General features: G+C 39.8%; 1 long non-coding RNA gene and 1 pseudogene across 1 annotated transcript in view; one reads left to right on the forward strand and one right to left on the reverse strand.

Annotated features, from left to right (window-relative positions):
• LOC142143738 (uncharacterized) overlaps positions 1-25735 on the reverse strand; it is a 713023-nt gene that overhangs the window by 373925 nt on the left and 313363 nt on the right. The gene's annotated exons all lie outside the window — the stretch shown is intronic.
• On the forward strand, positions 4568-10584 carry LOC142142503 (AMMECR1-like protein; annotated as a pseudogene).

A 25735-nucleotide genomic window follows, 5' to 3' on the forward strand; every position in this document is an offset into this window, starting at 1 on the left:
ACCTGTCTTGGTCACTTTCACCACTTGTAGCAGATGGTTTCTTAAGCTCAGTTCATTCTTGTATTGATCCTGGAATATTGGATGTCCTATTTTGAAAAAAAAAATGGGTGCATTACCACACCTACTCACTTTGTTAACCCTTAGTAATCCAAAAGTGGTTATGTACATAAACCACAGTTTTTAGTTTCCCTCGGGTTTAATCCATCCCTCAGTTCTAATTCTGATATGTAATCTTACCCTGGGATCATTACACACTGCTCACAAACTATCTTTGAGTCTGATTCATCAAGGCACGCATGCTGAGCATAACGGGTACATGTTTTAAAACTCGCGTAAATTGTCTCTGCGTAATCCCGAATTCAACAAGGAATGGATCTGTAGATAACAAAACAAATGAATAATAACCAGATATTCCCTTATAAGCGCTTCCTATCTGATGCTGCCATAACATATCAAAAAGTGCCACTCCACTCTAAAGTAGAATAACCAATAATACAAATGTGTATACCTCGACCGTAAAAAATATCACATAAGATACACGTAGACTTACATTTTCACATTCATACAGTTGTGATTGTACACGATCTTATTCAATAAGTCCTTAATAGCATTCAGTCTATTATTTAGTCCTATTTTGTCTTCTTTCACCACAAAACACTGTTTATTAAAATTTCTTCGAAGATCCCATATTTTTATGCATGGGAAATAAAGAAAACAGAACAATACTATAGTGTAGTACTTTCAATAAGATCTTTATGAACCCCAAAATGGCTAATAATAACTGTACTCTTTTAATTTGTGTCTATCAATTAATTTCATACTTTTCTACTCTCATAGAACTTCCAGGAGGCTCCCGAATTTCGGGGAGTCCTCCCAGACTCCCGGAAGAGTAGGCAGACCTCCCGGATCCTAAAAATGCTGAAATTCACAGCATTGAATAACGGGGGCAAGGCTTAATAGTGTCACTAAGCCCCGCCCCTGGCATTCAATGACCTGTCCTCTAGGATCTCCCAGAGGACAGAGTCATAAAGTTGACAAGTATGATTCATTTGTTTCTTAATTTTTAACATCACGTGAAGTTACTTGTCTTCAGGGAGCATCTGCCCCTTTGTAAATGCACTTACACTGTGCATAAAGGTGAATTTGCTTCAAAATACGTAGGCACAATCAGCTGTAGGAGTTTTTTATTTTTTTTCTCCCATTTTTTCTCCTTCCTTAAGTCACTCTTTAGGATCTCATATTTCCCAAACGTTGGTATCAAAGGAAAAAACAAAGAGCGAAATCTAGGGTGGCACCCTATGGGGACTGCATTTGTGATCCAAGAGGCTGGGACTACATTTGTGATCCAAGAGGCTGGGACTGCAGAAGATATCTGTACCTGCTGCAATCTTCTAATAATAAATTGCCTTGTTACTTTAAAATACTGTGATAAAAACCTCCTTTGGAGGTTCACAGATAGGCCCCAAAATATTTTTTCTCTGTGAAGAACATCCATGTACTGGTACAAAATCCTTGAAAAACATATTTGGATGCACAGCAGCCAGTTACTAGGAACACAAGTTGTGATTATCCACTAATCGGTAATATAACTTCCCATCATCCAGTTACAAGATGCAGGCAGGCTGAGATTGAACAGCTTTGACTAGACTGGTCATGTGACTGGTTCACATCATAAACAGCTCTTGTGATGTCACTCAGCCTGGGTATAATAGTTAGTGTTTGGCACAGAATAGTCAGTTATCAGTTTCCTGAGAGCAAGTGTGCAATCTATATATTTACTGTTTATTTCAATGCTATCTCCACTAAATCTTATATTGCTTGGACTAAGGTAAGCTTATATTATAACTCTAAAAAATTGTTAAGTTTATTGATAAAGCTTTAGGTGTGGACTAACATTACGGAGATCTAAAGGCTAAAATTAAGATTTTTACTTTGCTATTAAAATGTTGGTATACATTCTTTTTATCTTTTTATAATTAGAACTATTTTACAAAGAAAATTCTGGAATCATCTTTGTTTAGGTCGCCATATACACTGCAATTTTGCCATCCAATTTGTTTTAGATATAATTAGTGAGAAATGACAAAACTCAAAGGAGTGTATCAACCCAACAATGTGTTTTTATTAAACAGAAGGTCTGCGCATGTGTTTTATTTGCCAACTAGCCAGTAAAAATGGAACGGTGTCAATGTTATGTATTACACGTAATACATATAGGAAGGATTTGGCTATTTTTTGTTACATGCTTTAGATAATGTATAAGTAACAAAATACAAAAAACAACAGTTTTTCTCCATCTGGTCAATACTTGTCCAGACAGGGTCCTGAATAAAAATTTTAATGTGTCTGTCAATCAAATGAGAGCTTTCTATTCTGCCTTTTTTGTTTTCTGGATATTTAATCTACCAACTGTTGTTACAAATGAAATAATGTGACGTGTTAGAGTGTGCATTCTGATAACATAGACATTTTTGATTCCATTAGAAAATGTTTTACATTTGTCATCTCCCATTTTCTCCCAGTTGGTCCTACTGTCTCCCACCACCCTCCCTCTAGAATGTAAGCTCTCGCGGGCAAGTTCCTCTCTACCTATTGTCCCATGTCTGTCCACTGTCTGACTCCCTACGTCCTGTCACATCTTTTGCTGCACTCTGTGTGAGTCCCCATAGCCTTATTCACACTCATCTGTGTGACTTACATTACGGAGATCTAAAGGCTAAAATTAACCTTAGCATTACCTTATTTGTTACTTGCTTCTGTATCTGCCATTTCGGAATCGGTGGTGCCTTATAAATAAATAAATAATTAAAAATAATAAATACCCTTATAATCATTCATTATTTTATTGTTCCAAATACCATATAAAATTAATAAAAACACGAAATAGAAAATCTATTGCTCAACATAAAATCCTCTAATAATCAGCATGCTCACTCCTACCAGAGCCTTATGATGTGTTCAGCGTTCAGATGTAACAAATCCCGGGTTATAGTAGCTGGCTCACACTATTCAGCTGGAGTAGTGTTCCACTTGCAGTCTCGTTTTCGACCATCGCGTTTCAACCTACCCACTGGGGTCTTTGTCAAGGCATACATGATGTTACAGCCAACAATGATTTTATATAGCGGTCAGCCAATCATAGAACAAGTATTACAGTCAATTGAATAAACAATTTAAATCACATAAAATATCATCCAATCTTTAACTTTACTTCTATTACACTTTATTCAATCTGTAAAAACCTTAATTCTTACCCCACCTGTCTTTATTAACTTGTTACCTTTTCCGTATATAATAAATTTGATTGTTTGGGCGGGTTACAAGTCTTTTATCTTCCTTCCATAAATTAGTTTACATTTTTCACTTCTGATGTTTCATATTTGGTTACCTGTTACTATTTGGACAGTCCCTTATAAAAAAGTCTCTATACAATCAATGCCATATTCTGCGGCTAGTTACCGTAGAAACCCAAAACTATGCCCATTATATTATTTACTAAAGCTGAGTGTTTGGGCAAGTTAATTATCTTCCTTCTAACCATTGGTTCAGTGTCAGCAAGGTGGGCCTCCCCAAGTCGGTAGAGGGAAGCTCGCCTAAAAACTTGCTGGGGCAAATCCTTAACCTAAATCACCTAAGCTGCCCTGCTGCCATTGGGAGAGTACACAAATCCAGCCTTGGGCTTAGCGCCTCGATCCATGCTCACAGGGCTTATTAATTTTAGAAATTGGGATGCTATATTACTGGCTGCCAGAAATATGGCAGGAGTGCTATATCAGAATTCAAGGTTAACCCTTTTCCTGGATTTCTCTTATCTCTTTACAAGGGTTGGGTACTAAATAATGACTTAGAAATGTAATTCATTCCTAAAGTGGATCTATTCACTTTTGTCTTGCAAATGAATCTATTATGCTTAAACCGAAAATAAGATATATTACAGCATAATATCAGATAAGCTATCTATATTCTTGTCACTTTATGAAAATAGTTTTCACACTATGTGTGGCACTTCTGTCTCTTTCTGTTTTTATAAATTACAAGTTTACCCATGCATGATACTCATGCATTCTAGTCAAATCAAGCTACTTAAGGTGTTAAAAAGGTTCTTGTCATGCATTTTCTAGCCCAGGCCTCCTCAGGGGAAGAGCGTTACTTCCCGACGCAAGCGCCCTTTTTTAACGTGGTTTTGTCCACATGTCACCACCTCATCATTTTTCTCCATCACCTCATCCTTCATCTTCATCGCCGCTTCCTTCATCAAGCTACTTAAGGTGTTAAAAACTCCCCACTGTCACCCCTGGCAACCACCAACCACTCCCAACTGTCACTTCTCCTTCAAGAAATATATAGGTCAGTGTATAACTCTGCCCAGCAGGTGGCGCTGCAGCTTGGGTTTTTTTTTTTCACACTTGCCACTAGGCATTTATATAGTAGATGAGGAATTAATATAGTAGTGCCAAAAGTCAATGATTAATAAACTATTGCTGTCAATAAAGGCCAGCAAAAGTAAAAGGACAACATGAACATATCTGTTTCTCACCCTGCACCTTTAACGTTTGTCCTTGCTGTTACTTACAGGGTGTTTCACAACATGGAGAAGAGACGCTGTGTATCCACTGCAGAGAAAAAGTCTTCCGGCTGTTGTGGAGTGAAGAAACCGGCAGTGTTCAGCCCCCAGTCCCACATAACTGCCAGCCCACTGAGGACAAGACGGTGGGTCCAAGTGCCCTCACCCCACTCCCCCACCCCAAAGGGGCCACAAGCAGCAGGCAGCAGTTGGTGGTGACAGCTGAAATGGGCTACTACTGCTTTGATGTTCTTTTTTGTCACCTGCATGGCTTCCCACAACCACGTGTGCCAGGTTTCACTAATGATCACTAGTAAGTGTTATGGTTAAAGTCATAATCTCCTTATCTAAAACAGAAGATGACAGAGAACTCAATACCCATCATCCTTATACAGTATTTTGTTCTGTTGCTAAAATGTTGGTGGGAAGAGTAAGAGGTCTGCAGCCCCCTACAGAAAAATACATTAATAACATACTAGCAGAAATACCGGACAGTTGAAAGAAGATTTGGATGTACTTCTTTCAGCTAAATCCATGGTCACTTCTCGCTGCTCATCCTCCAAGACCTCTCTGCGGCCTTTGACACCATTGATCACTCCCTCCTGTTGCAGAACCTTCTTTCTCTCAGCCTCTCTGGCTCTGTTCTTGCATGGCTCACCTCATACCGCCCCAGCTGCTCCTTCTCTATCTCCACTTCTGAGTCATACTTCCCCACCTCCGCTCTCTCAATAGAGTCCCTCAGGGATCTATTCTTGGTCCTCTACTTTTTTCACTGTACACTACCTCCCTGGGTAACCTTCTCCTCACCGGCCTCCCCCACTCCCACCTTGCCTCTCTTCATTCTCTATATTTAAAGCGGCTGTGAGACTTATCTTCCTTTCACACCGCACTTCTTCACTAACTGCTCTGCCTTACATTGGCTCCCCTTCCATTACAGAGTCAACTACAAGGCCTTCTGACTCTCCACTGCCCCTTATATCTCTAACCTCTTCTCCATTTACACACCATTCCGCTCCCTGCTATCAGCCAATGACCGTCGTCTCTCCTCTACTCTGATCAGCTCATCCCACGCTAGAATCCGAGAATTCTCCCATGTACTCCCCTCCACAGGAACGACCTCCCATGTTCCAACTGACTGTCCCCAATTTGTCCTCCTTCAAGCATGCACTTAAAACTCATCTGTTCCTCAAAGCCTACCAGCCATCCACCTAACAATTCCCATGCTTGATCTTCTTTTACCCTGTCCCTGTACTTGCTCCTCTTGCGTGTGATCCCCTTCACTGACTTCTTTTGTCCCTCCTGTCTCTATACCATTTCTCACCATAAACTAACCATAAAATATATATATACTTTATGGTGAGTTTTTTCTTATTGTAATTTTTAGTGTTTTAGTTTTAATAAATTTGCATCTAACAATTTGTGTCCACCTTATATACTAAATCTTATAATGCAGCATCTCTTATACCTATTAACAACAGATAACAGAAGTCAGTGAGCGCCTAACCATTATATTGTTTTAAATATCAAAGCATATATCTCTCCAGGACTTTTAAGCTTGCTTAAATATATTAATATGCATGAAAATAGTACAATACATTATTGACTACGTGCTTTCTCCACTTTTTAATAGCACCTGTCTTAAAAATAATTGTCCATTTTTATTATTCACTTTATTAATCGCATTGATAGCTTCTATGCATAGCAATGCCTATTATGTTTACTTGTGTGGCTTGTCTTCTATTAATTTGAATGGTATTTTTTTCACCTCTCTCATCTCCAGCCCTTTGTTTGTCACATGGAAGGCTGGACGTGACAAACGTCTACGTGGCTGTGTCGGGACCTTTTGTGCCAAGAATCTAAACTCAGGTCTCAGGGAATACACCTTAGCCAGGTACCAAGGCAACAAAAAATTGCATATTATTTACATAGTAGTAATGTATAAATAATGTATTCCTCACCTTAAGGATATTGTCAGAATAGTGTTTCTGAATGCTGTGTATTTCCAGCCAAACATTGTAATGTTCAGTAACTATCACAACCTTGCATAGTGACAGCTAGATATGAAGTAGAGTGCTTCAGAACATATGCAGGACTATGACTACTGAAGCACTTTTATGCACATGTTGTGACAGAGAACAGTGTTTCCCACTGAATGCTATGTGTCACTATGTGAGCCTATGGCATCTTTTCCAGCCTCTCAATTTTAGGCTAGAAATATGTATGGCCTGATTCATTAAGGATTGTAAATACCGATATGTGCTGTATTTTGCTTAAAATCACTCTGCGCATGCCCAGAACCGGACCATACGCCAGTTAATGCAGCAAAGTCCAATTCATCTTTGAGCGCAAAGTACCCTTACTACAGCCTCTGATTTCATGGATGGAAGAGTGAAGGGACTGGGCGCATGCACGTAGTTAATGTACAGTAAGGGCGTGCCAAGCTCGAGCACACGCAGCAACATCAGTATTTTTACGTCTGCCCCTTGTTGAATACGGACATGCGTATGCCGAGTTACGTGCGTTTTTTAAAAGAAAAACGCACAATACGTTCATTTTACGTGCATCAGGCCAGTAGTGATTAGGGGGTAAATGTATTAACCTGCGGGTTCTTCAACACCCGCGAGTTCAGCGTCTTCGGCGATTAAATTTAAAGCGGTGCTGCATTAAATTTAATCGCCGAAGATGCTGAACTCGCGGGTGTTGAAGAACCTGCAGGTTAATACATTTACCCCTAGGACTGCTAATGTGACACCAGTCTAACAAGGTGTGGAAACCTTTTAGTAAGCTGTTCTCACTAGAGTGCCCTAACCATATGCTGTTGGAATGCCTTTATGCAGAAGATGGTTGTTCAGAGAGTCTTATAATATGTGAAGCACCTCCAAACATTTAATCATTCTATATGTAATTCAGGAGAAAGTATGTGTGTCAAAACAAGTACTGCATAAAGAGTAAATGTTTTGCTAAAACTGATATTAGCATCTTTGAATTACAAGTATACTAAAATTTAAGTGCAAAAAGTATTTACAGGATACGATAATTATATCATTTATAGTTGGATTTATAGTTACATTTAGATACATAAAATTAATATCACTTACAAGTATATACTGTCTCCCTGCAGTGCCCTTAAGGACAGCCGCTTCCCTCCTCTAACCCGTGAGGAGCTGCCCAAGCTGTCTTGCTCCGTGTCTCTGCTCACCAACTTTGAGGACATAGATGACTTCCTGGACTGGGAGGTGAGAAGCTCCATGTGAACCAGGCCCTGAATCCATACCCCGAAGACTGTCTGTGGAAATAGTCCAATTACTCAGTTTCCAACTAGAATTTCAAAATCACAGTCCATGATATTGATTAGTTTCCTCTAATCATCCTTCTTGGTATTGTGCCTTTCTGCAGTTTCAAGAGGATGCAATGTGTTCTTCTGTAGATTCTGAAGGATACAGTGTGCTCATCTGCAGTATCTGCTGGATGCCGTGTGCTCCTCAGCAGTATCTGCTGGATGCCGTGTGCTTCTCAGCAGAATTTGAACAATGTAGTGTTTTCCTCTACAATATCTGAAGGATGCAATGAGCTTTCTCTATTGTCTGCTGGAAGCTGTGTGCTCTTCTACAGCTACTTTGCAATATCTGGGGCATGTAATGAGCTCTTCTGTAATTACTAAAGGATATCTGTAGGATGTAGTAATCTTTAGCTTATCTGTAGTGTATGGAGTATGTAGTGATATCCTTTATAGTATCAGGAGCAGCGGTTGAAGTGGGCTGGTATACGGTGATATACCATACAGGCACGTCTACTACTTTGATTGCAAACTCCAGTCACTTACATTTTTCATACCACCACTTCTATATTTCCAGTTCTACCACTGATCTGAATAATATATTGAATTCCTCCGTAGTATTTGGAGGATGTACTGTGATTGTCTATAGTGTCTGGAGGATGCCATGAGGCTTGGAAAATTCTAAATATGTGTTATGGAAGTTTCTTGTATTGAGGACAAAAACACAATTTTTAGTCTTAATCTATACATATGTTTATACCACTTGTGCGACACCACTCAGAGGAAAAAGACTAATGTGTGAAACCACTGGGACAGACCCTGATTACCTGTGTGGCATCATATTGGATATTGAAGACATATACTTTACACAAATGCATTCATGATTATTTCCAAAGTGAAGATTAAATGTACAAATTCATTGATTCCCTTCTTTCAGGTTGGAGTCCATGGGGTCAGGATTGAATTCCTCAATGAGAATGGAGAAAAACGCAGAGCCACCTACCTGCCAGAGGTGGCCAAAGAACAAGGTACGTCTTCCTTACTGTCTCTTTATAAATAAGAATGTTCCTGTTTGGCTAACAATCAGTGATTGTACCACGTGCAGCAACGTGTCAGTCATTTCTTTGGGCTGACATTCAGAAGATATATGGAGGATGGCACTACTGCAACAAGAAGATAAATAACCGACATTTGGAAACACCCTACTAAGTAGTTAGGGGGCGCTGTCTTATGATACACAAACAGATTATTAGCATGATCCAAAGTAAAATGTCATTGTTCAATATGTGACTTAGGAATGGTAATGATTTTACTAGCAAGAGTAGGCTGGTTGTTCATCAATCCAGCTAGTACTTACAGAATCCTCGGCGATACATTAAAAAAGCAAAAATATACTTAATGTATACTTAACCATTAATCAAAGCTAATGACAAAGTTTTTATTGTTTTTATATTTTAAAAAAACCAATACGTGGAATGTAGGAATAACATGGGAGGACATTATTATGTCAATGCCATCAAGAGCTAGATAAATGGCATTAGCTTTAAGTGACTCATTGAAGTTATCTATAAAATCATTTATTTTTTATACAAAGTTGGTTAGTTATTTATAAGATCATGAACAAAACTCACATTCAAAAAGCATGAAAACCACATATATGTGATGTGGTTGTTATTATATACCAGACAACGTACACACTGTTTCCAATAACTACTGTCTTGCTGAAGATAATAGTATTTGTAGGTTACTGGAGAGCCCAGTACAAACTGTAGAAAACATGTAGCTGGCTTGAAGTAACTGCATTTCTATGTATGTGTCTCCTCTCAGACTGGGATCAGAATGAGGCCATAACCTCCCTGCTCAGGAGAGTAGGTATAACAGCTCCAATTAACACCGAGCTTAAAAAAAAAGATCAAACTCACCAGGTGAGTAACTTCAGATCCATCGGCAAAATACCTTATTTAAATATATCATATTGTATTAGGTCCTTATACACCTTTCTAGTCACACCATGTCGGTCAGTGTTTCCCCATACTATGAGATCACTGTGTGACAACACGCAGCCTATGTATAGTTTTTCCTCACTGATAATCCTTCCGCTCAGTTGCTCACTGCATCAAACTATATTCTATAAAATCTGATGTACTCGGTATCATGAAGAATGATTACACAGATAAACCTGTAATCTCAGCTGGAGGATAACGTATCCAGGTGACCCAGGCTTAGAATAGTTTCTTCTGTGGGACATACTTTGTTATCTGACTTATTTATTATAATGTACAACCACAAGCAGATGGAGGAGCCATACCCCAAAACATTGTATATGTATTTATACATTTCTGGAGATATCTGGGCTGACAGCCAATGGAATTTATCCCGAGACACCTCCATATTTCTTGTACAGTAATTGTATACAGTACAGCTTGTCTATAGAGGCAAAACTCCAGATACTAATTTGCACCCGTTGCCTACACACACTGGAGGCAGACATTTTTTGGCCAAGCCAATCAATTCACCAGGATCTGGTGACATCACCAAGACACTTTACATCAGTGATGTCACAGATTCCTAGTGAATTAATGGATGCATCATCATGAATGTTAGTTCAGCCTATAAAATGTGTACATGCGCGACTGGAGGGTATTGCTAGAGTGAAGGGTAAGCAATAGTAAAAATGTTAATGAGCAAATATAGTCTTGTTGGAATTGTAATACTGTGTTTTATGGTACAGGTACCGCAGTGAAGAGGTGAAAGTTAATTATACGGAATACATATTCGCACAATAAAGTGGCAGTGTGCACGCACTACCTCATTACAGGCGTGAATAAATGATACTTATCCACATACTGTTAATAGTCTCAATTTTAGATCAAGATCCTAATTTATATTATAGATAGCTTGGCTAGAGAATGAGGGGTGGCTGTCACAAAAATCTAGCGTTTAAATGTGGCATTTGTGAGATATTGTAAATCAATAATGAATAATATACAGCAATGCGCTGCATCTAGATCACAGTAATAAATGTGGGATAGTGTAGTATACCGTTATCAGAGTTACGAAGAAATAAAAATGTGCTCATAAATTTGTATTCCCACATAACAGCCTTAATTGATCTCATTGAGAGATCGAATAGCCGAGTAATAAGCTGCCTAAAGAATTAAGCACAGCGGTCAGATAATTCATATTTAGTGTCCGGTAATGAAAACTTTTAGATGTATCATCAGTGCTGTTCACATCACACAGCTATTTAGCAGTGTCAGACACTGCTGCAGTTGGAGGGATGAGTGGAGGCAGGATGCATTCTTGATTAGGACTGCTGTCAGGGATTAACATGAGAAACGGCTAATTGTCTGTTTAACACTTATACCTGTATTGTCTGCTTTCCTAGCTGATAATATGAGATACGGCTATCTGACACTCACACCTATATTATCAACATTCTCAGCTCCTTAGTCTGAATTACTTTTCACCCTGTTGTTTGAATGCAGTACTTAAATCACAGGATTAACTGCCAGATTATATCTAGGGTTAAATGTATCAAGTACTATTCCTTCCATTTCTGATCTTTCACTAAGATGTCATTAGTTACTGGGACAACTACCCAATATGTATGGGCTGCTGTCCCAGTAACTAATGACATCTTAGTGAAAGATCAGAAAGTGGAAGGAATAGTACTTGATACATTTAACCCTAGATATAATATATATATAATACTAGTATGAATTCCAACTAATGCCATATGAAATCTGTGGTTTGTTTAGGGCAGATACTAAGTTACAAGTATTGCAACATTGTTGCTCAGTAACCTTTTGATACTATGTTACAAATAAATAGTCACAGAAATTGGATGTGACGGGAAATAATTCCTGAATTATAGAATAGAGAGGCTGTGGCTACATTACCTTTATGTTTTAAGTAATCACAAGTGGGTAAATTAGGAACATTACACATGAAAACTCTCATCCAATTTTATTGGAGTTTAACAATACCTCTATTGTACTTATAGTTTAAAAATGATCCTGTTAGCCATTACAAACCCATTTGTATTCCATGGACTGTATGTCTTAGATTATATATTTTATGGCATTTATTATGCGTGTTGGCCAACTGGAGATGCAGCTCAGGGGAAGAGTGTAAACATGTGTGGCGGAAGCAGGGAGAGGATGGATTTTGCACATGAAATGCTACTTGAGGATCCATTAACAGAAAATCAAGGTCCTGGCTTCTCTGGCAGTGCCCTGATAAGGAGATTGATAAGTATTCCCCCCAAGTGCATCCCCTTCCTTTCTACTGAGGAATCACAGAAGATTATCTTTCATGCTGCTGAGAATAAACTGAACTGATTGAATCAGGCAATGGAATGTAGTGCTGTCATGATTATATGCAGAGAATGTGCAGTGGATTCAGCTTATTGCTGCATACATTAAAAACAATATACATGAACCCAAGCAGTGTAAAGGACATGCTGCTAGAACACATACATTGCCTCTTGCGACCCAGCAACTTGGTGCATTAAACCTAGTAACAACTGCAGACTTGATCACCCTGGGGCCTCCTTGGATTCACAACTAGTGGACATAGGTAACACATGGGTAAATAAGGGGCACCGAGTATTTTGAAAGTAAGGGCTGGTGCATTAATTACACAAATAACATCCCAGCTTTGTCAGGCATGTATAAAAATGCTGGATTGCTCTTATTTACAATAATTATGACCAGAGCCAGATTTAGACCTCATGGGGCCCTAGGCAAGATACTGGTTTGGGGCCCCCTCCCTGAAAAAAATCCATAGCACTATAATTTTTAGCATAACATATACCCCTATTCAGGAGCTGGCTGGCAGACTTTAGCCCAGGGGGGCAAGCACATAGCACTGGCCCACAAGTAGCGGCCCATTTTTAAAGGTTGGTCTCGCCGGCGGCCCTGGGAGGGCCCTCTGGGGACCGCTGTTCCCTAGGCAATTGCCTAGGTTGCCTAGTGGTAAACCGGCTCTGATTATGACTAGCATGGCTGCAAGAGGAGACCTCAGTGACTTTGGAAGTGGGATGATTTTTGGGAAGCATTTGTTAGGAGCTTCAGTGACTGAACTGTTCCACTTGGGAGTATTTCATAAGCACCCGTAAACCACGCTCCTGTGCGTCACTGTGATGTCAGCATGGAGCTCTGAGGGATAAATATGGAAGAGCATACTCTAGGATCATGATATTCGTGTATTTGTACCAAATGGAATGCAAAACTGGAAAGTAATTCCTGCTCAATTGACTGCAAATTCCAATCTGTGGTGCTATCAATTCCGACAAAAAAGGTCTGACCAGGGCATCATATTCAGGTTGCTGTGCATGAACCGTTCATCACACCTTTGCAAGTTCAGTGGTCCAAAGAGCACAGACAATAGACTGCTGAGCAATGAAGGTGATATGATCAGATGAATCATCCTTCACCATGTGTTCCAAATTCTATACCACACACACAGAGACACACTAGGGTCTACTGTGACGATCATGGTCCACAAAGGAGCTTTTCAAGGTCTATGGGATCTTATTGTTGAAATGTACCATCAGGGGAGGGATATAAAAGAATTTCAAAGGCATTACATGTACCATGGAACTATTATCAATACGTGGAGGAAATGTGGCACAAAAGTGACACTGCCAAGATCAGAACATCCCATCAAAGCTGACGACAGGACAAGAAGAAATCAGGGAGGCTACCAACAGGTCAATGACAACATTAATGGAATTTCAGGCAGGAACTAGTAACTCCCTTCATGTGACAACAATCTCCCGTATTCACACATACCTAGGCTATGTGAAAGGGTAGCAAGTCGGAGGCCATTTCTCACAAATAAGAACATGCAAGACCATCTACATTTTTCAAACAAATAAATTCAATCATGCAAAACCATGTGGGAAAAGTCTTATGGTCTGATGAGACAAAGATTGAACTTTTAAGCCTTTGCGCCAAAGTCAACACAGCTCATCACTCAAAGAACACGATGCCTACTGTGAAGCACAGTGGTGCAGCATCATGCTTTGGGGGCTGCTTCTCTTCAGCCAGGACATGGGGTAGATCAGCATTGACAGCATAATGAATAACTCTAAATATCAATATATTTTTGCATGAAACCTGCTGGCCTCTGTTAGAATGCTGAAGAGGAATTTCACCTTCCAGCATGATAACAATCCAAATCACACATCCAAGCCAACCAAGAAATGGCTTCGGAAAATGTAATGGCCCAATCAGAGCACAAACCTCAATCCCATTGAAACATTGTGGAATGGCCTAAAAAGGTCATAGGAGACCCCCCTCACAATGGATGGACCTTGAACATTTTGCAGGGAAGAGAATAATAGAATTGCAAAGTCCAGGTGTGTGAAGTTTGTAGAGACTTATTCAAAAAACTCACTGCTATAATAAACACAAGGGGCCTGATTAATTAAGGATCTTAACTTGAGAAACTTATTTTTCCTACAAAATTATCGACTTGTTTTTCACTTGAATATTGTTGGTTGCAAGGACACATTAAAGGTAAAAAAAAAGGTCTGATGTGATATTTCTTGCTTCAGGCTTTACATCACAAACACCGGCAATTTCAATAAGGGTATGTAGACTTAATATGCAAGACATTGAATATTCTAGTGATCTTTATACAATACAGAGAGCATTCTAGTGACAGATTTAGAATATGCAAAGCATCTTAATGGGCAATTTACAGTAAAGAGCATTTTAATGTCCATTGTACAATACAAAACAAAGAGCAACTTGACTAATATACAATATAGAAAAAAATCTTAAAAACAATATACAATACAGAGTACATTCTAGTGAACTCTAAATAACACATAGACTGGTATCTTTACAATGCAGGCCTCTAAATATCTGGTGTTATAGTGCAGACCCCTAAAACCCTAGTTCTATAACAGGTTCAGGCCCAGATTAAGGTTTGTAGGTGCCCCAGGGCAACTTACTTGTGGGGGCCCATGCCAAAAAGTTGGCTGCAATCAGATCAATCCATGTCAGAGACAACCATGTGACATGCCAGCAGGGCATAGTGGATGCGGGCTAGAGGTGACTGATGATCTCACTGCAACATTACTGAAGTGCTCAGCAACCCGCTCTACTCATCACACTTAAGCAGTGTAAGTTTACATCCCTCCTTCCTCCTGACATTATAGCTCTAATACTGAGGAATTTCCTGCTCGGAACTCTTCTGCAGACTGTGCTCCGATTGGCTCACACAGTCACTCAGCCAATAGGAGCATGGACACACCCCCTAACTACACCAGAGCCATGGAGGAAGATGGAGGCAACACAGCAGGGAGAGGTAAGTGTAATGGAGTTTGTATGTCAGTGAGTGTGTATGAGAGGAGTGTGAGCCAGTGTGTATGAGAAATGTGTATGAGAGAGGTAGTGTGTGTCAGTGTGTATGAGAAATGTGTGTGTGTGTATGAGAGGAGTGTGTGTCAGTGTGTATGAGAAATTTGTGTGTGTGTATGAGAGAGGGAGTGTGTGTCAGTGTGTATGAGAAATTTGTGTGTGTGTATGAGAGAGGGAGTGTGTGTCAGTGTGTATGAGAGAGGGAGCAGACACCACAAGGTACTGGGGGGATATAGATATAAAAGGAGCACACTACAACGCACAACAGCCATTTGGGAGAATGTTTTTGTATGAGGAGCAGAAATGTGTGTAATATTATAGTCACCACAAATTGGGCACTAGGTATCATGATCGCTCTATTCTCCTTTTCTGTTTCAAGGTTATGCAGTAACTAAGGGCATTATTTACATCTAAGCAGGCTCAACTTAATGCTGGGGTGGTTTGAGAGCTATTAATCAAATGTGGGGCTGTTTGGGAAAAATGAGGTCTATTTATTATATGTGATTATGAATTATTTAATGAATCGGATGGTTGTGGAAAATGGCCATATTTATTAAGCGTAAATGCTATTTATTTTATTGCTGGGGCTGTTTGGAGGAAGGGAAATAGGTTTGTTTAATAAATGGGAATGCTATTTCATGTTGGGGGGAAAAAGGTCTATGTATTAAATGTGTATGCTATTAATTTAATGTCACGGCTAGTTGGAGGGAAGTAGATCTATTTATCAAATGTGAATACAATTATTTAAATTTTTGGCTTGAGGGAGGCTTTATGAAATGTGGGTGTTATATTGATAAGTTTCTAAAGTTCACGCTTCATGTACCCATTTTTTTTTCAAAATATAGCCTCCAACATACCAGGATTCAGACAGCAGGAACTGATCAAAAGACACCAGCAGCCACAAGTGGTGAAAGTGACAAGAACAGGTGGGAGAGAGGAGGACAGTCTGCCAACTGTACTGAATCTGTTGGAGCAGTCCCGAATTTAGGTGACTGTCTCGCTTAGTCAGAATTTGGTCTGACTGCAAGGACATTTGGGAGGTATGATGTGCGATCAAAAACATTGGTGGTCAGTGGACAGCAATAGGCAGTCAATTGCTAAGCTGCATGTTGCTGTATAGGGTCCCAGAGTATTATGCAGCAGACAGGAAGTTTCATTTCACTTCCTGTCTGCCTGATCTGAGGAGCAACGCCGGCTAGAGCAGCTAAAGGTAAGTGAGCAGGGGAGGAAGCCTGTCTGCCTATTCTAAACTATGGGGGAGGGGGGGCTGTCTATTCTAAACTATAGGGGGGCTGCCTATTCTAAACTATGAGGGGCTGCCTATTCTCAACTATGGGGGCTGTCTATTCTAAACTATAGGGGTGCAGCCTATTCTAAACTATAGGGGGGCTGCCCATTCTAAAGTATAGAGGGACTGCCTCTACTAAACTATAGGAGGCTGCCTATTCTAAACTATAGGGGGCTGCTTATACCAAACTATAGGGAGGGGGCCTCCTATAATGTGAGGGAAAGGGGGTGTATGTTGCTATAATGTGTGAGGGAGTAGGGGGTCTTAATATATTGTGTGATATAAGGGAAGGGAGGGGAGCTGTCTTAATAGCACTTCAGTGGGAGGTAGGCTGTTAAGATAATGGTTGAGTTTAGGTGGGGGCTAATTATTTAATGGGTGTTATTATATTTGTGGGATGATGGTGGGGCCATTTAATTTATTGGCAGGGCCTATTAAGTTAAGATGGGGTGACAGTACCTTTAATGCTGAGGTGGTTTGGGGCTATTAATTGAATGTGGGGATGAGTGCACGGAGTAGTGCTATTTATTAAACGTGAATATTAATTATTTGATGTTGGGAGGGTTGTGTGAAATGGTTATATTAAATGTAAATTCTATTAATTTATTGTTGGGGCTTTTTGGAGGGAGGGATAGGTTTATTTATTAAATGGGAATACTATTACTTTTATGTCAGGGCTGGTTAGAGAGAAATAGATCTATTTATCAAATGTGAGTACTATTATTTTCATGTTGGGACTGGAGGGAGGCCTAATTATTAAATTTGGGTACTATTAATTTAATGCCAGGGCTGGTTGGAGTTTTCTAAATTTCATTTACCCATTTTTTTTCCAAATAGGGCCTCCAACATTCCAGGATCCAGACAAGCAGCAACTGATCTAAAGAAACCAGCAGCCACAGGTGGTGAAAGTGGCAAGAACAAGTAGGAGAGAGCAGGACAGTCTGCAAACTGTGCTGAATCTGGTGGGGCAGTCCTAAATGTGGGTGACTGTCTTGCTTAGTCAGGATTTGGTCCGACTACAAGGACAGTTGGGAGGTATGTCCTGCTTCACAATGTACTGCTCATGAAGGCAGAGCTGCGTGCAACTAACAGTAGTGCACACAGTTTTGCCTGTATATTTGTCTAAAATGTATCTAAAATGATAACCCTGCTGTCTTAAGTGCCCCAGGCCCCCCAGAGCCTTATTTCAGCTCTGGTGATACTTTAGTGGTTCTTGCATTGATTCCATTGCCTGCCTTCTACCTTGCACTGGTCCCATTCTCAGATCACTTTGTAGAACATATGGCCAGCCCCTATTACACTGACAATATCATTAATCCTTCCTCCTTTGTACTTAGTATATCACCAGTAAACCCTTGGAATAGCCCTCCCCTGCCATTGTCTGCAAACCCTCCCTGCACTGTTATTAATTCATACCACTACCAATCACTGGGCACATTTAGGGCTCATACACAATTGTTACAAAACACTTACTTGCAAAATTTCACCTTTGTGGTGATCACACCGGATAGCCATTTATTATAAGGATTATTTTTAATGCCTTTTTTTGAAACACACAGGACACATATTCATATATTACATATAGATAAATTAGACTTGTAGTTTGCATCTCAGGATGTCAGGGATAGATGCAACAGTGTGGTAAAGTGCTCATATGCCGCTCTGGCAGACTGATCAAATACAATTGTGCTAACATGTTTCGTAATAGTTAAACTTAAAAAACAAATTCAGATATGTTTCTATGAAGTGAATTTTGGAAGGGTGTGTTAGTAGGCAACTAAACAAGTTTGAGCACAGAGGTATGAACCAGTCGCAAATCATCCAATAGGATTTATGTATTTTTGTAGCACAGGACTGGCAGCTTTTCCCTGTATTGCTTTAGAGATGACCCACTGTGTCTTAAGTCATCACATCTAGGTTTTCTTAAATGTTACTGCTACCAACTTTCAGAAGTTCTTAAATCCCGACAACTTTTGTTTTAGCCCCACCTTCAGTTGACTTGGTCCCACCCACATGAAGCCACTTTAAGATTTTTTTCCAGGGCTACTTTACGTTTCCAATCCGCCCCTGAAGCTCTCTATACAATTTCTAAAAGACTCTGTATGGACACATCTTATTACTGATCACCGCTGTGCTGGGAACTCAGCTTTACACTGAACAAACAGACTGTACACCTTTGCATTCAATACAGCCAAATCTTTCTTTTGCTCATGCGCATGAACCATACCCAGCTTGCGAACGGGATCTAACCAAGAACATTGCGAGACTAGCACTGAATCGGGGTCTGAGTGAATTCGCTGGCTTGACAGACAGATAAGAGCTGCTGGCCGACTGTTCCTAGTGGCCCTAGCTGATAGTGTTTGGAGAGATGAATTGCTGACATTGAAAGTCTATCTGTGCATTACCTTTCTACTGAGTGAACTCTGTGATAGCATCTAATCCATTCATTCTCCCAAACAAGATTCACAGCTGGTATCTGGACAAATTGAATAATATTCAACAGTTACAGACATATACTGTATGTCAGCATTAATCAGTCTATTATCCTCGATAAAAACAGGGTTGTCTGTTTTTGGAACAGACAAGTAAATATTCTTTAGCGCTACTCACTTTGGTTATATTATTATTTCATTAAAATATTTTAAGGTGATTATTATTATGTTTTTTCTCAGTGACAGTGTGTTATTTGCTTTAATCTGCTCCAACTGAGGGGTGATAAGAGTTTGCACTTTCTATTGCTCTTTTTTATTTGTTATACCATAGAAATATCACAACCTGATGTCTCCTCTTTGGAATATTTTAATATTTTTAATTTATTGTAGTTTTATATGAGTGAGAGATACACATTTTAAGCCTGAAGCATTTTAGTGCCATTTGTTTTTTCTCTACTTGTGTCCGAATGACATGGGGAAAACCTTTGATCTTCCTGCTCAATAACTCCCACCCGCTTTGAACTATATATCCAAACAGACACGTTACTGTTTATTTAATTAATCTGGGTTAGTCGAAGATTAAGGCTAGTTCTCAACACAACACAAGGCGAAGATGACAATAGGGGGCGCCGGTTGTACCCCGACATGTACCACTACTCTATGGCCTACTACTATATGGACACAAAAGGAAAATTTTGTCATCAAGATTTTGTCTGAGGTCATGATCAAGTAATAATATGTGCTAGTGTTTCTGAAATATATTAGAGATGTCTCTCCATTCCAAGCAGAATGTGCCAATCATTCTAATTTTAATCTTCAGAAACAGATTTAGTTGGAGGGAATATCAAAGATTCCCTTTTTCAAATTCATCCAAATCTGATTTAGATTAATTTTCACCAATAAGGTAATGATAACGAAAAGGGAGGATATATTTCCTACTCCCTGATTGGTTTACCTTCACATCAATCATTCTGTGACATCTTTGTGCCGGCCAGAAACTGGATTGGCTAATTAGTCATGACGCTGTTAAGGGATTGACTTTTCTCTATAAAAGATACGTCAGTTCACTCATTCCGTTTGCCTGGAAAAAGTGAGTAAGCGAAGCGCGCATCAGTGTCCGCCTCACTGTGTGTTAATTGAATGTCCAATTCATAGTAACATAGTTGATGAGCTTGAAAAAAAACACCAGTCTATCAAGTTCAACCTATTTTGGATCTCCTGCGATCCCTCACTTATATTTGAAATTGATCCAAAGTAAGCAACCGCCAATCTGTTTCAATTGTGAAAATCCCCTCAGACCCAATATTGCAGTCCTATTTTAACCCTATATCCACTACTATCATTTTAATTAACGGTCGTATCTTTGGATACACTTTTCCGCAAAAAAATTGTCTAATCCTTTCTAAAGCATATCTATTGAATCTGCCATCACAACCTTCCCTGGCAGTGAATTCCATATCTTGACTGCCTTACTGTAAAGAACCCCTTCCTTGTTGTGAAATTTCCTCTCCTCTAACCTTAGGGGATGACCATGTGTCCTGTGTATAGTTCTTGAGGTAAAAAGTTCCCATGAAAGTTCTCTGTATTGACCCCTAATGTATTTGTACATAGTAATCATATCTCCTCTTAGACGCCTCTTTTCTAAAGTAAACATGCCTAAACTGGCTAACCTTTCCTCAAAACTTAATGACTCCATACCCTTTATCAGTTTTGTCGCCCTTCTCTGAACCCTTTCTAATTCCAAATTATCTTTTTTTATAGAGTGGTGCCCAGAACTGTACTGCATATTCAAGATGAGGTCTTACCAACGATTTATACAGTGGAAAAATTACACTGTCTTCCTTGCATCTATATCCCTTTTTATGCATGCCAATACTTTATTTGCCCTTGTAGCTGCTGCTTGACATTGAGCACTATTGCTAAGTCTACTGTCTACAAGCACTACGAAATCCTTTTCCATTTTAGATTCTCCTAAATTAATTCCATTTAATTTATAGATTCCGATTCAATGCTCTTCCTTATAATGTTCAAATGAAATACAGTATGGGGGGCTGATAATAGCTTTATGGAGAAGGTGAAGGGAGTATTTTCTCTTCTCTATGAGGTTCAGAGCCTGGCGATGACATCTTAAGAGTGCTTACCTAAGCCAGCTAATATAGCTAGAATGGGAGTCTGCCATTATCATACAAGCTATGTTTAGTACAGGCATTAATAACTCCTCACTCATGGTTCCTACACATTCTCATTGAACTGTAGCCAATACCCCATTCCTTGCCTACTACCAAGGAAGTTAGTTTTGGTGGCAACTGGTTTAATAGAGGAATTATAGATATCAATTTATTTATTATATATCAATCAGTTTTTATAACATCCCCTCTCAATAGGAGAACACCTTTTAATATGATCGTGAACATTTATTTTGAAGTTCTATCATCATAGTGAATGTAATTTACAAATCAATGATAGCGATTCCAGAGGCTGTCTAGATATATTCCTTTCTTATATAAATAACTTAAGGACAAATAAATTGGTGCTAGCAAACTATACTGGTGCTCATATTAATCACCATACTATTTACACAATACACACAGCGAGGCCTGGCGGTAGAGCTGCCATTTTATGAAATATAATTTTTTAGTTCTATAATTTTCACCGCTTTTGTATTAACTATTTCGCTACTAGTTATAATCAGGACAACATTGGGAACTCTTTTATTTTAAATACGTTTAATAAAGATACAAGTTTTAAAATAATATGAATTCACACAGATCGTAGACAGCCCTTTGACACATGTTTTTTTCTCTTCTTTGCTGTTTTGTAACACTGCAGTAATGTTTACAGAGAGAAAGAGAAAAAGATTATCTCATAAAGAATGCACTCAAATGTTTACAAAATTCTTAAAACAAATTTTATTGTTGTACTATTTAAAATATCTAATGAATAAAATAATTAATATATAGTAATAAAAGATTGAGACCAAAGAAAAGAAATGTGATTATCAAATTCTCTGTAATTTTTTTTATGTTTATTAAATTGTTCCTGCTGAATGTATAGAATCCGAGAGAAGTCTCAGTATTTACGGTTTGATAGGGCTTTTTAAAGCACTCGCATTTATAACTTCCTTATATCAATTAAACCACCTGCTATATCTAAAAAGTTGGCAATATTGTTGGTTTGCAGGAGGTGCTTCCAGATAGAAAATTGTTAACATTTACAGAGAGAGAGAGAAAAAGGTTCTCCCAAAAAGAATGCACTCAAAGGTTTACAAAATTCTTAAAACAAATTTTATTGGTGTACTATTTAAAATATCTAATGAGCTAAATGATTAATATATATAGTAATAAGAAGTGAGACCAAAGAAAAGAAATGTGATTAAAATCAATGTGATTGTTCACCTATTAGCAATACTCATTTGCAAGATGTCTATATTTTTATTAACGTTTTATACAATTTGTATCAACATTTTGTGTTTATTTCTACATATGCCATGTATATCTTTGCATTCTATAATAATTGTAGTTGGTTAACCCCAAGTTTCATAGTAGAAATAACATATTGTAGCTCTAATGTTTCAATTTTGAAGACAGTTGTTGTTGTATAGGTATCATTCTGATTTCATATACTCTGATTGATTTCTAAGTAATATTTTTCTCATATATTTCACCATATACGATTCACAGTTGTGTCAAATGTCAATAGTAAAAATGTACCTGATTAACCATGCTTCATCTATCTCATGTGGGACACATATCCGAAAATGTTGTTATTCATATTAGTATCCTCACTCTATTAGTTGCACGTTCAGGCTTCTAATAGCTATCTATCTCATTTACACTATATTATAACCAGGTTGCCTGCTTATAATGTGCTTGTGATAAACTGAGGGAGAGTATTAATTGTTGTAACAACTTATTTTGATAGCTATGAGAGTGTCACATAATCAGCGTGTTATGACGCTGTGCATCCGCTGCCTATAACACTGTGCACCCGCTGCCTATCTTGATTCCATTATGATTCAAATCAGATTAGCAGCTCATGATCTTAAATATTTACGCTAGAGAATTACCAGTGCAGGACATATTATATTGCTATGTGAACATCACAATGTTGGCGTACTGGGATGCCTTGCCCCAACGCGCGTTTCGCTCGATGCTTTCTCAAGGAGTTAACCAGTTTTTTGTTGCCAGGAAGCATTTAAACTTTTTCTGTCCAATCCTGTGTCTCGTCAATTGATTGACAGCTATGGGAGCTAATCCAATCATTAGAAGGCTTATTTTGTCAGTAATTACTGTAAATAAGCATGTTGCTGTTAGTGCCGTAGAGATAAACATTGAGCGATACAAGTTGTACCTAGGTAAAAAGATATGTTCTTATTGTACATTTAATTAATATAGATGTGTTCTCCCATTTATGCGCTGTAAACTTACAGCCATGGACATTGAGATTCTATTATATTATATTAAGTAATTGGGAATTGTCCCACAAATTAATAATGAAGCTATATTGAAAATTCATATCATACATTACATATTTTACAGAGGTTATTAAATATGTACTCTCATGCATTTTAAATTCACCGTAAGAATTATAAATTACCTTACGAGAGTCACTTAATTTGTTTGTTCATGTTGATTAGATTTTCTAACTTTAATTGTATTAATATACTTGTTTTCAAATTCATCAATCATATCTATTGTAATCGATGTAAAATTAATTATATCGGGGGCGTGGCTTGGACGCCAAAGTGAGAGGACACGTTCTTGTGGAGCTCCTGAGACATACCCCAACAACTGTCTAAATTTACCCTCCAAGACCCGTTTTTGTCTCCATGTTGAGGTATCAGAAAGCCCTCCTCGACCGGAGGTAATACTCTTACCTGCTCCAGCCTTATCAGCTGCCGCGTAGTGATCCCCGCTGCCTTCGTTGGGCCCTGTTGTCCAGACGGACTCCCGCTTCGGAGGCTCTCCCCTGCTGCCCAAGGGGTGCTGTCGCCCCCCCCCCCCCGCTCAACGTCTGCTTCGCCGCTCTGCCGGCGCGACATCCGACCAGCCCAGAGAATTCCCGCCTGTCCAGCGCTGTCCCTGACCACCCTGCGGCTTCAGCCCGGCTCCGGCGACACTGTTGGTCTGGAGTGCTGCTTCTGAAGGCTTCCCGGCCCGCATCCTGAGAGACGCCTGGCGACGAATCCCCACACAAGGTCCCGGCCATGCTAATCCGGAAGTCGCGGCCGCCATCACCCCCTTCACTTCCGGATTTCAACAGGAAGGGGTGCCTGCTGGGAAGGAGGGGGAACTCAGAGAGGAGTGAGAAGCGACGGACGTACTCCCCCTTGTGGTGACCCGCTTGCCTGCTCCAACAGCCTGCCGTTTTTTGTGCTACAAGCCCACTGGCCTCCTCTGTCCTAGGGGCCCGCTTGCCCTATGCTGTATCCGGGTGAGTGCCTGGCGTTTCTGGTCCCCCCGCTGTTTAGTCTCCCTACATGCTTTCCGAACTGCTGTAGTAGGAGTCCCCCAAACACTGGTGGTCTCAGACGTACCCACCTCTTGTTGGGTTTATAAGTCAGGTGTGGAACACCATAAGGGAGTCTTTGATCCCTCTCAACCGCTGTACACCGCAAGTCACCCCATAGAAGACCATCGCACCCCAGCCTCACAGTAAAATTTGTTGGTAGGCTCTCCTGGAGTCATATTAGAGTCACCAGACCATCCAGAGAGAAAACTAACAGCGGGACACTAGGGTAGATACTACCCCTCTACTTAACTTTCCCACAACTTACTATGTCCACTTAACCCACATGGGTTTGTTCCCCGCCCGTCTGCCTCATACTCAACATTAGCAAACGGTTTCCCAGAGATTCTGCACTCAACATGAATAAATCTGCGGGTAGAGGCCGCAGAGGCGCACCAGGAGAGATAACTCAGCACTTCTCCCGTCAGGACAAAGCACATACTTCATCTTCTCCTAACTCACCCTCGGAGTCCCAGAGCGACCAAGACCCTCCTACCACTGCTTCTCCCTCAACCAAGGCGGACTTTGCTGAATTACAAAATTTAATCGTGGAGCGCACTAACGCCTTTTCCGTTGATCTTCAGAAGGCTATAGGCGATATCAAAGCAGAAATGGTTGCAATCTCCAAAAGAACCTCGGTTCTGGAAAACAAGATGGAGTCGTCACTTACATTCCAAAATGAAGCCTCAAAAGATATAGATTTCCTGCTGAAGGACAACGATTTCATGAGGGACAAGCTGGAGGATGTGGAGAACAGGGAACGTCGCAATAACCTCAGATTACGCAACATCCCTGAATCAGTGGAACCTACGGATCTGCAGGACTATGCGAGTAGGTTCTTCTCTTCTCTGGACCCTGCCTTATTCAATCACCCAATGCAGATCGAACGGATTCATAGGGCCTTGAGACCACGCCCGAAAGATTCCGAACCCCCTCGTGATGTGATATTGAGACTACTATCCTTTAAGACCAAGGAACTTATTACCAAAGCGGTTCGGAATTCTTCTTATACTCTTTACGAAGGGTCCCGTATTCAAGTTTTTCAAGATCTTGCCCATTCAACGATAGCCAAGAGACGCGACCTCAGGGAGGTTACCAGCATCCTTAGAGAAAATGGATACAAATACCGCTGGGGTTTCCCTTTTCGTTTGATAATTGAAGTTGAGGGCCGTCAAGAGTCGATCCGAACACCGAACGAAGGAAAAGACTTACTCCGCAGGCTCCATCTCTTCCGTCTTGTCAGGATCGTGGGTAGTGATGCCCAGAGCTCCTCGCAACAACCTCCTTGAT

The sequence above is a fragment of the Mixophyes fleayi genome, chromosome 3 (assembly GCF_038048845.1).
Source record: "Mixophyes fleayi isolate aMixFle1 chromosome 3, aMixFle1.hap1, whole genome shotgun sequence".
Lineage (NCBI taxonomy): Eukaryota > Metazoa > Chordata > Amphibia > Anura > Limnodynastidae > Mixophyes > Mixophyes fleayi.